At 38.4% G+C, this 13,813-nt stretch overlaps 1 protein-coding gene across 10 annotated transcripts in view; it reads right to left on the bottom strand.

Annotated features, from left to right (window-relative positions):
- Nucleotides 1-13,813, bottom strand: part of SEMA6D (semaphorin 6D) — a 607,719-nt gene that overhangs the window by 179,091 nt on the left and 414,815 nt on the right. For all 10 annotated transcript variants that reach the window (XM_067029195.1, XM_067029203.1, XM_067029191.1 and 7 more), the window contains one exon: nucleotides 5,748-5,779. The gene's annotated coding sequence lies outside the window, so the exon portion shown is untranslated. The remainder of the gene's footprint in view (nucleotides 1-5,747; nucleotides 5,780-13,813) is intronic.

Genomic DNA, 13,813 nt, shown 5'->3' with positions numbered 1-13,813 from the left:
TTGAGAAGTTCTTTATGTAAAGCTTTAGTCCACAAACTCAGATGGGCAAGAAATATCCTATTTCTTCATTTTAAAAATATCAAGTTAATTTGGTGCCTGATTTCCATTTTACCAGACAGATAAGAAATCCAATCTCAGTTGGTATTGAGGCTTCCTCCTCCCCATCTCCCAGCATCTGGCCATGGTCTTAATCATTGCCAAAGCATCAGGGAGGGCCTCTGGCCTTCAGTTCCGACACTGGCCCTTTACGTGCTTATTTTGATACTGCAGCATGTTTTCTTCCAGCCCAAGCTGGGTGATATGCTTGCAGTGGTGGGAGAAAAACTAAGGAGAGAACAAACATTACACAATCCCTCAACAAATCATCCTGTGGCAGGGAGTCAGAGAACAAATTAAATGAAAGAAAAGAAGCAAGCAACAAGGTGGCAGCCTTCAGGCTTCTTAAACACTCAACAGGAAACAGAAATGCAGAAACAACATACTAAGGGATAAAAGCAGGTTATTGTAAGAAGTACCATTTAAATTGCAAGAGCTGGGGGAATCCACAGAATAAAATGTTGGGAATGGACTGGGTTTAATAACCACAAATCTATGCATATATAATCCCTCACATATGTATGGAATTTTATATATTATGAAGAACTTTTTCCACATTTATAATTTTGTTTGAGATACTCTTTACAATGAGGTCAGTAGGATACAAGTTAACAACTTCATTTTACAGGTGAGGAAACTGGGCCTCAGCTAGCTTTGGTGACTTGTTCAGTATCACAGGGCTGGTTGGGAGTGGAATATAGAACTAGGCCCAGCTCCCCTTCTACCAAGTCCTTTCTCTGCCCCCTCTTCCACTTCTAGGTGAATTGGTTCTCTGAAAAAGGTTAAGTTCTAAAGTAGGATTGGAAGCATCTACATGGACAAAGAGAAGAGGCCTCCAAGTGTGATAAGGAGTGTGGATAGCTGAGGGAGAACATGAAAAATACATGAGAAGGAAATAATCAAGGCAGGTGGAAGGTTCCAGATATAGAAGAGAAAAGCCAGGGTGTGGAAAGGAATGCTGAGTGGTGACCAAGCAGGCCATTGATATTAGACAGCAAATTTTCCCCTCCCACGCCTGACTCAGAAGTTTATCTCCTACATCTCTTCATACATAAATAACCACCAAGAAAACACCAGTATCTTGACCTAGTAGTACATCATCCAATTCAGGCATATACAATCCCTCTTTGGGCCCTTTCTAAATCTTAGACACAGTGAGTGACATCATTCTCATTTCCTGTTCTCTAAATCCTATACCCAAGGCTCACACAGGCATACCATGGAGATATTGCCAGTTCAGATGGAGACCACTGCAATCAAGTAGATACTGCAACAGAGTGAGTCACATGAATTTTTTAGTTTCTCAGTGATGTAAAAGTTGTGTTTACACTATACTGTGTAGTCTCTTAAATGTGCAATAGTATTATGTCTAAAAAAATAATGTACATACCTTCATTTAAAAATACTTTATTGATAAAAATTTCTATCACCTGAGCCTTCAGCAAGCCATATCTTTTTGCTGGTGAGGGTTTTGCCTTGGTGTTGATGGCTGCTGACTGATCAGGGAGGTGGTTGCTGAAGGCTGTGGGGGCTGCAGCAATTTCTTGAAATAAGACAATGAAATTTGTAGTATCAATTGATTCTTCTTTTCATGAACAATTTCTCTGCTGCATGCAATGTTGTCTCATAGCATTTTACCCACCACAGAACTTTTTCCAACGTTGGAGTCAATCCTCTCAAACCCTGTCATTGCTTTATCAACTAAGTTTATGTAATATTCTAAATCCTTTGTTGTCATTTCAACACTCTTCACAGAATCTTCACTAGGGGTAGATTCCATCTCAAGAAACCACTTTATTTCTTCATCCATAGGAAGCAAATCCTCATCTGTTGAAGTTTTATCATGAGATTGCAACAATTCATTTACAGCTTCAGGCTCCACTTCTAATGCTTGTTCTCTTGATATTTCCACCACATTTGTAGTTACTTCCTCCACTGAAGTCTTGAACCCCTCAAAGTCATCCATGTGGGTTGGAATCAATTTCTTCCAAACTCCTATTAACGTGCATATTTTGACCTCTTCCCATGAATCACGAATGTTCTTAATGGCATTTAGAATAGTGAATCCTTTCCAGGAGGTTTTCAATTTACTTTGCCCAGATTCATCAGAGGAATCACTATCTCTGGCAGTTATAGCCTTACAAAATGTATTTCTTAAAGAATAAGACTTGAAAGTCAGAATTACTACCTTGATCCATGGGCTGCAGAATGAATGTTGTGTTAGCAGGCATAAGAACAACATAAATCTCGTGGTACATCTCCATTAGAGCTCTGGGTGACTGGATGCATTGTCAATGAGCAGTAATATTTTGAAAGGAATCTTTTCTGCTGAGCAGCAGCCTCAACAGTGGGCCTAAAATATTCAGTAAACCATGTTGCAAACAAATGTGTTTTTACCTAGGCTTTGTTCCATTTACACGGCACAGGCAGAGCAGATTTAGCATAATTCTTAAGGGCCCTAGGATTTTCAGAATGGTAAATGAGCACTGACTTCAACTAAAGTCACCAGCCATATATTAGCCCCTAACAAGAGAGTCAGCCTGTCTCTTGAAGCTTTGAAGCCAAGCGCTGACTTCTCCTCTCTAGCTATAAAAGTCCCAGATCGCAACTTCCTCTGATATAAGGATGTTTACATTGAAAGTTGGTTGCTTAGTGTACCTCCTTCATTAATGATCTTAACTAGATCTTCTGGATTAACTTGCTGCAGCTTTTACATCAGCACTTGCTGCTTCACATTGTTTGAATGTTATGAAGATGGCCTCTTACCTTAAGCCTCATGAAACAACCTCTGCTAGCTTCAAACTGTTCTGCTGCAGCTTCTTCACCTCTCAGTCTTCATAGAATTGAAGAGAGTTAGGGCCTTGCTCTAGATTAGGCTTCGGCTTAAGGGAATGTTGTGGCTGGTTTGATCTACCGAGACCACTAAAACTTTCTCCATATCAGCAATGAGGCTGTTTCACTTTCTTATCATTCACTGGAGTAGCACTTTTAATTTCCTTCAAGAACTTTTCCTTTGGATTAATAACTTGGCTAACTGTTTGGCATCAGAGGCCTTGCTTTTGGCCTAGCTCTGCTTTTGACATGCTTTCTTCACTAGGCTTAATCATTTCTAGCTTTTGATTTAAAGTGAAAGATGTGCAACTCTTCCTTTCACTTGAACACTTAGAGGTCATTGTAGGGTTACCAACTGGCCTAATTTCAACATTGTGTGTCTCAGGGAATAGGGAGGCTGGAGGAAAGGGAGAGAGACTGGGGTAAGCCAGTCAGTGGGGCAGTCAGAACACACACAACATTTATCGATTAAGTTTGCTCTCTTATATGGGTGCAGTTCTTGGTGCTCTAAAACAATTTCAATAATAACATCCAAGATCACTGATCACAGATCACTATAATAGATATACTAAGAATGAAAAAGTTTGAAATATTGTGATAATTACCAAAATGTGACACTGAGACACGACATAAGCAAATGCTGTTGGAAAAATGGCAGTGATAGACTTGCTGGACATAGGGTTGCCATACATCTTCAATTTTTTAAAAACACAGTATTTGTGAAGTTCAGTAAAGCAAAGTACAATAAAATGAGGTATGCCTGTATTCTGGTCTGGACCATACAGACAGGTGAAGTCTTTAAGATGTGCATCATCTTCACGTGCCATTATGCCTCTGTAATTTTTACTGATACACCATATTGGCACTCACACTGACCCCACATAAACCAGTGCAAGAGCTTCTAGGGAGGTGCTACTCAAGCTGACTTCCTTCCATGGAATGCAAAGACAGGAAATGGTGCACTGTATCTTTAAGTGGAACAAGACAGAAGGTCTCTGAAGAAATAATGGGATGGACGGCCAATTTAGAATGAGACACCAGATGGGTACAGTGGACCATTATGATGCTGTAATGCTTTGTTAACCTTTCCATAAAGATCTTATGTGGCCTAAAGCTCTGATGTTGAGAATCTACACTGACTTATGTGTTTAGAAATAAGAAATTTATTAGCAAATGGAAAAAAAACATTCTACCAATATTCAATCCCTCCCAACTATACCCCTCTCTCAACATTGTTAGCTATTTTCATAAGCAACAGTTTTTCACAAATAAAAATTTTCAAAATCCTCAATCACACCCATATCCCAGAGCCTGGCCTTAGTTAGAAAGCTTTGTGGCTCTGACTCAGTAGAGCTGGTTATCCTCTTTAATTGGATTGATGGCAACAATTGCAATTACCTTAGATGAGATTGCCTGTAATGTAATTATGCTTCCTTCATCAGTGTGAGCTGGACTTGTGGAATACATACAGCAGATGCCTCCAGTTATTGAGAGGTTAAGGAGTGCATCGTATTGCCTCACAAATCATGTTTGTTACTGTATAGGATTTTAAAAATTATGTATGAAACTGAAGGAATTATGCCTCTAAAGCAGCTTTTCTGATCCCAAAACATTCCTATATAGAGCTATACTATATTAGTGAGATGGCTACATTCCAGAGCTCTATTTTTTATTTAAATAAAAAAAATATTTTAAGGACTCAACAGAGAGTACCAATAGAAAATCTGTATTTTCTTATCTAGTTACTGCTTATTGTTTATTAAGAGTGATTACATATAAAAAATATTTTTTAAAAGCATTCAATACACAGTACAGTTTAACTTGATTTTTCTCTATGATTTGAAAACTTACTGTTTCTGAGAGTAACGTAATAAATAACAGAGACATATTTAAAATAGACTTTATGATAGAACCATAATTAATACCTAAGAAGCCAGCTGCTTTGCTACAATGATGCCTCTTTCTATTTTTCAATTAACACACGGAGAACTTAAAATGTTTCAATTGGAAGCCCATCCTCTAAACAGGACAAGTCTGCCAAACGTACTACAAACACATGTAGTAGTTTAGGAGAGATGGCACATACTGGAAATCCACCCCAATCTTATTAGCTTTAGCATTGCTCTCATTAAAAATAGAGCTGCTTATGAGTTTTTCCTTCCCAAGCATATGAAACATAGAACTTGGAAATGTGCCTTTTTGAAAAACTTATTCCTGTATTCATAAATCAGATGGTGCACATCAAATGCATACTGATTTTCTAATGAAATAAAAAAGGGTTCCTATTGCGTTCTTTAACAAGATGAATGCATCCTCAATTGCTAGTTTTGATAGATACTCCTGGAAAGTTGAACAACTTGGCGAATGCTGTCCTGCTGTACCGGGACAGGAAGGCCTCACCCATGTAAAGAGATGGGACCATGCTCAGGGGACCTCTGCTTTTTAATTCTTCCAAAGTAGGTTCTAGGAGCAGTGCAGGCTCTTCCACAGTCACTCACAAAGAAACATTCTGTCTTTGAACATCAGAGACAGAGATGAAGAATCTGCTGTCTCATAAAAGGGCTGACCAAGCAAGAAAGACACTCTCTCTCTCTCTCTCTCTCTCTCTCTCTCTGTGGTTCACTGCTTAGTCAAGCCATCAAGCCATTTGATACATAGGATGCTTTCATTACTAACACCACCAATAAAAACCTAATTCTGGGCACCATTTGAATGTCACACTCATGACTTTGAGACGCCAAACAGTAAAAATGTATTCAAAGCCAATAAAATTATGCTGGATTTTTCCAACAAATTACAGAAAAATATAAGTTGTTTACCTTGGAGAAGGTTGGTTTGTATGGCCAAAAACCTGAAAAAAGAAAAAAAGGATTAATTTCTTGTTACTTCTGACCTTGCCACCATGATACTGCATTAAACACAGCTGTGGTATGCTTATTACTTGAGTGAGTAAATCCACATGTCATTTTTTTCTTGCTGGAAGTAATAGAATGGTTTAAGCCAAGCTGGATTTTAACCTGAATCCAGTTTCTCTGTTTAATTCCACTATTAAGTCTGGAATATGTTCAGCTGAGGAAAAGCATCCATCAGCATACTTGAAGAAAAACTTGAAGAAAACTGTGGCAGGCTACACATTGTAGTTTGAAACTTTTTTTAAACTTTTGACAACTTGAAGACCTCTGGTCTGCTATGTCTTATTTTATGTCACTCCACAGATGAGAAAACATTTTCTTTGTGCTGAGACATCCTATTTCATGAAATTCAACATCGTATCATTTTTCTTCATGAACTGCTCTAATTTAATGGTTATGCTGGAAGAGAACACACTACCAACAGGTTCAGCCATATAACACCCCAACCCTGGAAATAGCAAGTTGGATGCTTCACAGCCTACACAATAAATCAGTTACTCCATCAATTCTACAAGCCTAAGAGTCTGAAAATGGAAGGAAGGTATCTTGAACAGCACTGTACAAAAGCTGTTGCTGAGTTAGGTGTTCAGTTAAGCTGAACAACACGTTTTTTTCTCAGTTTGCTTTGCAGAAACATTTATTTTACATTTTAAATATGTGTATCTTCCAACTTGGGCTAGAAAGACCTAATTAAAAATAACACCACTACCACCAAGTTACGTTAAGGTTAATCAATACTCCAGGATTTGAAAAATTTTCCCTAAATGTCACACAGTTCCCTGGGACTGGGAGTTTTCCTCTCCTTAAGGTATGAGGCTGCTTCTCCTCTTGGTGTTGTACCATTTAAAAAAAAAGTATTTAGCAAACAGGTACCAAATCAATCAAAAGGTTAGCATTCCTTTTATTTTAGTGCTCTTTCTTAATAGGCAAAAATTGATTGATTAGTTCACCTAGAACATTCTTAGCCTTAGGGCAGAAACAGCACTTTGTACACAGTAGTGGACTGGAATTAAGAAAAGAAAAATCAACATTCAAGAATACAGTGAACTTCAAAAATGAAAGAAAATAGAAAAAGCAAGGTCTGAAAGCATATTGAAATTCCTATATATTTAAAATCTTATGTATATGTTTTAAGTTGTACTGGATTGTTATGTGTGTACTGGTGCTTTATCTTCGTTGGAAATGTACTTACATGATGACATCTAAATTCATCTGTATAGTTCATACTATCACCTTAGTTTCCCTAAGTTTCCCTTAGTTTCCTTCAATTTTTTTTTGAGAAAACAAAAATCAAGGTACTTGCCCAATAAATTCACAACCTCTGCTGCTTCCCTCCACCCTCACCTCCATACTGACTTCAAAGCTACTTTCAGGAAGAGGCTTCTTCCAGTGGAAAATCTGTTGACCTTTCAGATAAGACAGGGGGTGAAACAGAGCAGCAGCTAATTCCTTGCCACTGGCTAGAATAAAGTAAGAACTCTCAGGACTTAGTCACATGAATCCCCTTTTACTCTGACCCTGTTCTACTATTTACTGTTTGGGCATCTGGAAGTATCATGTCCCTGGCACAATAAGTTATATTGTAGGGAAAGTGGTTTTTAAATTTAAGTGTGCATGAGCGTCCCTTAATGGAGCTTATTAAAATTTCAGATTCCTGAGCTCTAACCCAGCTCTACTAAATCTGAATCTCTAAAGGGTTAGTGTGCAGGAATGTTTATTTTCAGTAACTTTCCAGGTGACTTTGATCAGATGGTCATTTGGAGAAACACAGACTTAGGAAGATAGGAAAAGTCATCTCAGTCTATGCCAAGTGCCAAGCCTTGGGTGGGTAAGTCTATTATATTGATATTCCATCTAAGAATACATAATAAATGTTTAAGTTTGAAAAATAGTATACAATATATAAGTACAATGTGTTCTTTACTTGCAAACGTTTTTCCTTCTCCTTTATGATTTCCAAATAGATAGATAACTGACCTGACTTAAGCATTATTCTCCTGTGGTAACCTATAAATCACTGAAAAAGGAGGAAGTTTAGGTAATATAGACTCTAATTAACATGGCCCTTATTTATTGTTTAACTCCAGTTAAGTCATAGAATCCTTGAAATTTATAGGTGGAAGGATTTCAGAAGAAAAATTAGTCCAGTCCTTTCATTTTTCTAGGTAAAGAACCTTTCATGCAGAGATTATCTTTAGGATTATTTTATAAATGGGGTGATCTGAAAGATTAATGGAAAATTTTAGCTATGATCTTGAATAATCGCCAGGTATCTGCTTAATTTTTACCCCTTCTCAGTGCACATGGAAATATCCACAAAAAGAACTATGTAAGTAAATACAATTAATCATAATCAATCATGTACTGTCTTGGATTTGCCTAGAACCAAAATATTGAAATGGACAGATGGCATCCTGCTGGTTCTAATTTTCCAACAATTTATTAAACATTTCATGCTTTGTTTGTGACAGCACAAACCTTTCAACTTCCTATTATAATTAATGTTATGAAAGGTATCAAAGTGCTCAAATACATGCCATGAAGTCCTTGAGAGTGGGATGGCCATTTCCAATACACACAGGGTTTGCATAAATTATAATAAACATATTTTCATTTTCTTTGTATCAGCCTCAGGACTTCACTTTCTTCACTTTTCTTTTGTTGGGCTCGGACTAGATGATATCTAAGAATCTAACAGTATGATACAATCAAGCTAAAACAAAACGTTTGATATAAAGATGCCAACTTTTAATTTAAAACATACAAAAATATTTTAGATCATCTCTCCCACCACCATCATTTCACTGAACAGGAAAATTTTAACCCCCAAAGCATAGGAAGCACATAGTTTCAAAATAAAGATAACTTTTAATTTGAAAAAAACATTAACTTTGTAAAGTGCTACAGTGAGTGTCCTTACGTTTTCCATATTGCTATAGATTCACAATAACTCTGTCACAGACCCAGTGCCAATCAATGACCTACTCTTCGGGAGCTACTGCTGTAAAGTTCTTCTACAAAGAACTCAGAGGCAACATTTCCCTACGTTTATCTGACACAACACTCATCCCCTGAGATGCTTCTAAATAAAGGGTTTCCTGGTTTTAGAACCAAAGGGCGAGGCGGTGGTGGGTGCTTCACAGCACAATCCCCTTTTAGAGATTCTTGGAGAATAATATATACAGAGTTCTCTTGAAATAAATAAAATGTTAACTTTATTTCATCTATTATTTTTAAAATATTATTTACCCCAGGAAACATTTTTTGCACATCTTACCTATTCACATTCTGCAAAACTAGTATTCTGCATAGCATACTGTCAGAGAGCAGTCTGTAATTTTCCCTAATCAGCTCCACATCCTGACCTGCCAATTATAGTTAACAGGTCCACCATTCCCCCACTCCCCAATGGTAACTTTAGGGGAAGCTTTGACATACACTCAAGAAATATTAGTTAAGTGGACTGGAAGTGAGCTCAAGACTCGCAGGTCAGTTCAGAATAAAGCCCTGGGGAGAGGAAGGCTTGGTCTTCATGAGGGAGATGGTGTCCTCCCATGCCCGTCAGAGAAACTCATGTCTCCTAGGCCCTCTCTCTTCCGGGTCACTTCGGCAAGTTCGGCTATGTGAAAGGACACCAAAATAACGATGGCATAAACAAGATAACTTTGATTTGTCTCTCATATATATAATGACTAACTAACATAATACATAATAGTCCTGAGCAGTGGTTCTCAAAGTGCACCTCTAGGGGAGCAGTATCAGCATCACCTGGGACCTTGTTAGGGATGCAAATTCTTTTTTGTTGTTGTTGGTTTTAAAAAATTTTTTAAATTAATTTTTATTGGAGTATAGATTTACAATGTTGCATTAGTTTCTGCTGAACAGCAAAGAGGGTCAGTTATACATATACATATCTCCACTCTTTTTTAGATTCTTTTCCCATATAGGTCATTACAGAGTATTGAGTAGAGCTCCCTGTGCTCTACAGTAGGTCCTTATTGGTTATCTATTTTATATATAGTAGTGTGTATATGTCAATCCAAGCTCCCAATTTATCCCTCCCATCCCCTTTCCCCCGGTACCATGTTTGTTTTCTACATCTATTGACTCTATTTCTGTTTTGTAAATAAGTTCATTTTTTAGATTCCACATATAAGCGGTATCATATATTTGTCTTTCTCTAAGTTACTTCACACAGTATGACGATCTCTAGATCCATCTATGTCACTGCAAATGGCATTATTTCGTTCCTTTTATTTTTTTAAAGAAATGCAAATTCTTGAGAACATCCTCACATCTACTGAGTCAGAGGCTCACCCAACCCTCCAGGTGCTGTTAGAACTTCCAGTTTCTAAACTTTCAGAAACGCTGCTCAGAGGTGGCTGGTCCAAGGCTGGAATGGGGACTCTGCTCCGAGGGGTCTTTTAGGAACCCAGGCTCCTTCTCTCTTGATGCTTCACTCACTACACCTTAGGATGTTTCTCTTACACTCGTGATCCCAAATGACTTGCTACCACATGTGTTCAGTCACAACTCCTGTGCTCTGTTCCTCAGGAAACGTTTTCTAAATCAGGTTCCCACTCTGAGTTCTTCAGCCATTGGCCTTGTTCAGGCCCTCATCAACTCCACCTGGACGGCTGTTAACTGTCTTCTAGCGAACTCTGTCATGCCCACTGATTCTCTTCAACTTAGTCCATCCCACCTAACTAGCAGAGCTATCTTTTTAAAAATGTGATTTGTTGTTTCTTTCTTACTAGACCATCATCTGATTTCCCTGCAAAGCCAAAATGAAGGTCACAGAGTCCGTCAATTTCTTGCAGCTATCTTTCTTCTTGATTATCCCTCACCCCCTCACCTAGACATCTTCAGGATCCCAGCTGCAGTAAACACCACTTCCACCCGCATGTTTTTACGCATGCTGTTCCCCTTGCTTGAAATGTCTGTGTTCACCCTCTACACACACACACACACACTCACACTCACACACATGCCCTCAGACACAATCTTCTTTTTCACCTGATGAACACCTTCTCATCTTTCAAAATCTAATCTACACACCACTTCTGCAGGGCCTTTCTCCACTTCCCCATGCTTGGTTACTCGCTCCCTTCTGCTCCCATTATAGCTATTCCTACTTATTCTAGAATACTCATCACATTGTATTTTAATTTTCTGTGTACAAATCTGCCTCCCAGATTAGATAGGGAGTTTCTTGGAAGCAGGCACTGCTACTTATTCAATAAACATTAAATGCCCACTTTGTGCCCAGAAGTTCATATCCTGAGGCCTAGGGCTTAGCACAGTGTCCATGTTCGACTGGTACCCAATAATGGCTAATTTAAAGCATGAATGCATTAATGTTTTCTGTGAATTCTCTCAAGGATGTTATGATTGTAACTTACCTGTGGGTGTCCCTGAGAAACACACATGGAAGCATCTTAGCTGTTAGTCATATATTGAATCTGCTAAATTCAGAAATGGGATAGTGTTTTCAGAATAAGTATTGGCCTTTAAAGAGCAAAAGAAGATGGAGGAGGGAAATGAGAAAAAACCCTGAGATCAGGGCAAAAGATATGAAATTTCTACACTCAAAGCAAGGAATGTGTTTGTATGTGGGGAAATTGGGCAGAACAAGTCCTGTAACAGTGATTGCAGCTCTACAGAGAAACAAATATTATCCTTCCAACTTTGTAAGACTTAATGGCACCTGTCCCTCTTGCTGAACTTGAGATGGTGAATTATGTTGTCTGTACACTGATAAATTTAAATTCCCACAGGCATAGTTTACTATGATGCCACTTCACCCTGAAATCTTTCCTTTCAATTTTTAAAAGAAGGAAGAATGTCCTGATGTGTGAAGCTTTTCCTCTGATTATTTAAAAAAATAAAATCTTTCCAGGCAATTGCCTAAGCCCAAGAGCTTAAATTAAAATGCTCATTTTGAGAATTTCTCATATAATTCCCTGTTTGGATTAAAGGCAGAGATCTTTTCTTGCCTAACGATGGGACAAAGAGTAATGAATGCTTCTGAAATTCCAAACCAAGTTAGAATCAAGGACATTCAGCAGAGACAAGTGGTATTGTTATGGCTCTCAGGAAGAGGCAGAAGGGCAAGCCAATCTTTTTATAGTCTGTCCTGTGCCAAGACCTAGCTTTGTTTATGCGATCAGTGAATCCATTCTGGAAGTTTATGCTCATTATGGTACTTTGTCACTAATAAGATAAGGGAAACAATGTGATTGCCAAGATTGTTACTTTTCAGAATGAATCAAGCGATATATATGCAGTTATGATGAATAATTGTTGGATGTAAAATATTATGGGCTATAGTTACAATTTGTCAATGATGGAGCCACTATACAATGCAAATAAAAAATTCTACACTTTTCATAATTTTTATGAAGAGCCTTATTCTAGATGCAAATTTTTATTTATGTAGTTTTCATAGGTTGTAATTTGACATAGTCTCTGTCTCCTAAGCAAGAGGTTTGCTATAAACACTCTATTTAGCTTGCAATTACCATACAGTTAAATGACTAATCACAGAAAGTCACTCCATGGTCACTGACAAAAATGGTCACACTTACAGCTGAAATTAACACAGAGAAAAATGAATCTGCCTCTCACCCACACCCAGGAAGTCAATCACAGAAAAATGCCCCAAACGTGACCACAATTTTGTGATGAGATACAGTTAATCTGTGCTGTCTGAGCCAGAAAATTTCATATCGTAGGTCTTGATTTCCCACTCCAAGTACAGCTGAGTAAAATGAAGAAGATGGGGAGAATTCATCCACAGCAACAGGGTAAGACATTCTCTAAGTATGTCTGGATGAGATGCTTGAACTCTATTTCAAAACATTTTTCTTCCCCACTAACCCTTCTCTTATGGCCTACCAAATAAAAAGATACTGATTTTTAATGAAACGTACTTATGAAACAATGACCATATCTTTCTAGCTCCCATTACCTTGATTTCAGAAATAATATCGAGTTCATGTTAGAGACTTCTGTTAGGGCTGGAAAACTCAGAAAATGTCACCAAGAATGCCATGACAGCAGGAAACAACTGCTCCCCCCTGGATTTCACTCCTCCCCCTGCAGAGTTTATCTGAAAAGGTGTTGGGGTCTTTTGGAGTGTGTTGATCGTATGCAGCTCTCTTTCCTGTTCTCCACTGTGGCTCTTTCAAAATGTCACTCTCCCTAAGTTCTCTCTCCTATCATATTTCTTATCAGATAAGAAAGCAGATAATCTTTCTTCTGCAGTCTGAGACATACTAGAAGCCAATACATGGGAACTCTCCCAACATGCTGAAACTTCTATACCGACCTCCTCATCCCTTTTTTCACCTACGTATTTGCTGTGTCTTCACCCATCCTCACCTGCTTCTCTCCTGATACAATGAAAGAGGTGTTTCTCCCATGGTCTAAAGCTGAACCCTTTAACTAAATCTTGAATCCTACCCTCTCATAGCTCTTCTCTCCTATATTTTCAACTTTTAGAATAGCTTTCCCATCGATATCTCAAATCACAATGCAAATGAAAACTTTCCATAAACCTTTCTACTCCTTAGAAATCAAACGTCCTTAAAGAATTGCTTCCAACTCGTGTGCTGTGTTGGTCAGTTCACAAAAATGACCCTACAACGAACCATTCCTCCTGGTCTTCAGGTCCTTGCTTCGTTCCCTCTCTCTGAAGCTCGGATGGACTTGTGACTCACTTTTTGGGCAAAGGGTGCAGCAAAGGGACACTGTGTAACTTCTGAGGTTAGGTCAGAGGAAGTCTTGCCCTTTCTACCCGGGTCTCCTGGAACACTCGCTTGCAGGGAAGCTAGTAGCCACATAAAAAGTCCAACTAGCCTGAGATTGCTGTGCTGGTAAGAAAACCAAACTGGCTATGTGGAGAGGTGGCGTGGAGAGAGAGAACAATGCCCGTCCAGCCCCCAGAAGTTCCCATCAACTCAGGTGAGTAC

Source organism: Kogia breviceps, chromosome 3 (assembly GCF_026419965.1).
Source record: "Kogia breviceps isolate mKogBre1 chromosome 3, mKogBre1 haplotype 1, whole genome shotgun sequence".
NCBI classification, from domain to species: Eukaryota; Metazoa; Chordata; class Mammalia; order Artiodactyla; family Physeteridae; genus Kogia; species Kogia breviceps.
The sequence above is the reverse complement of the archived record's forward strand: the minus strand, read 5'-3'. Positions and strand labels throughout refer to the sequence as shown.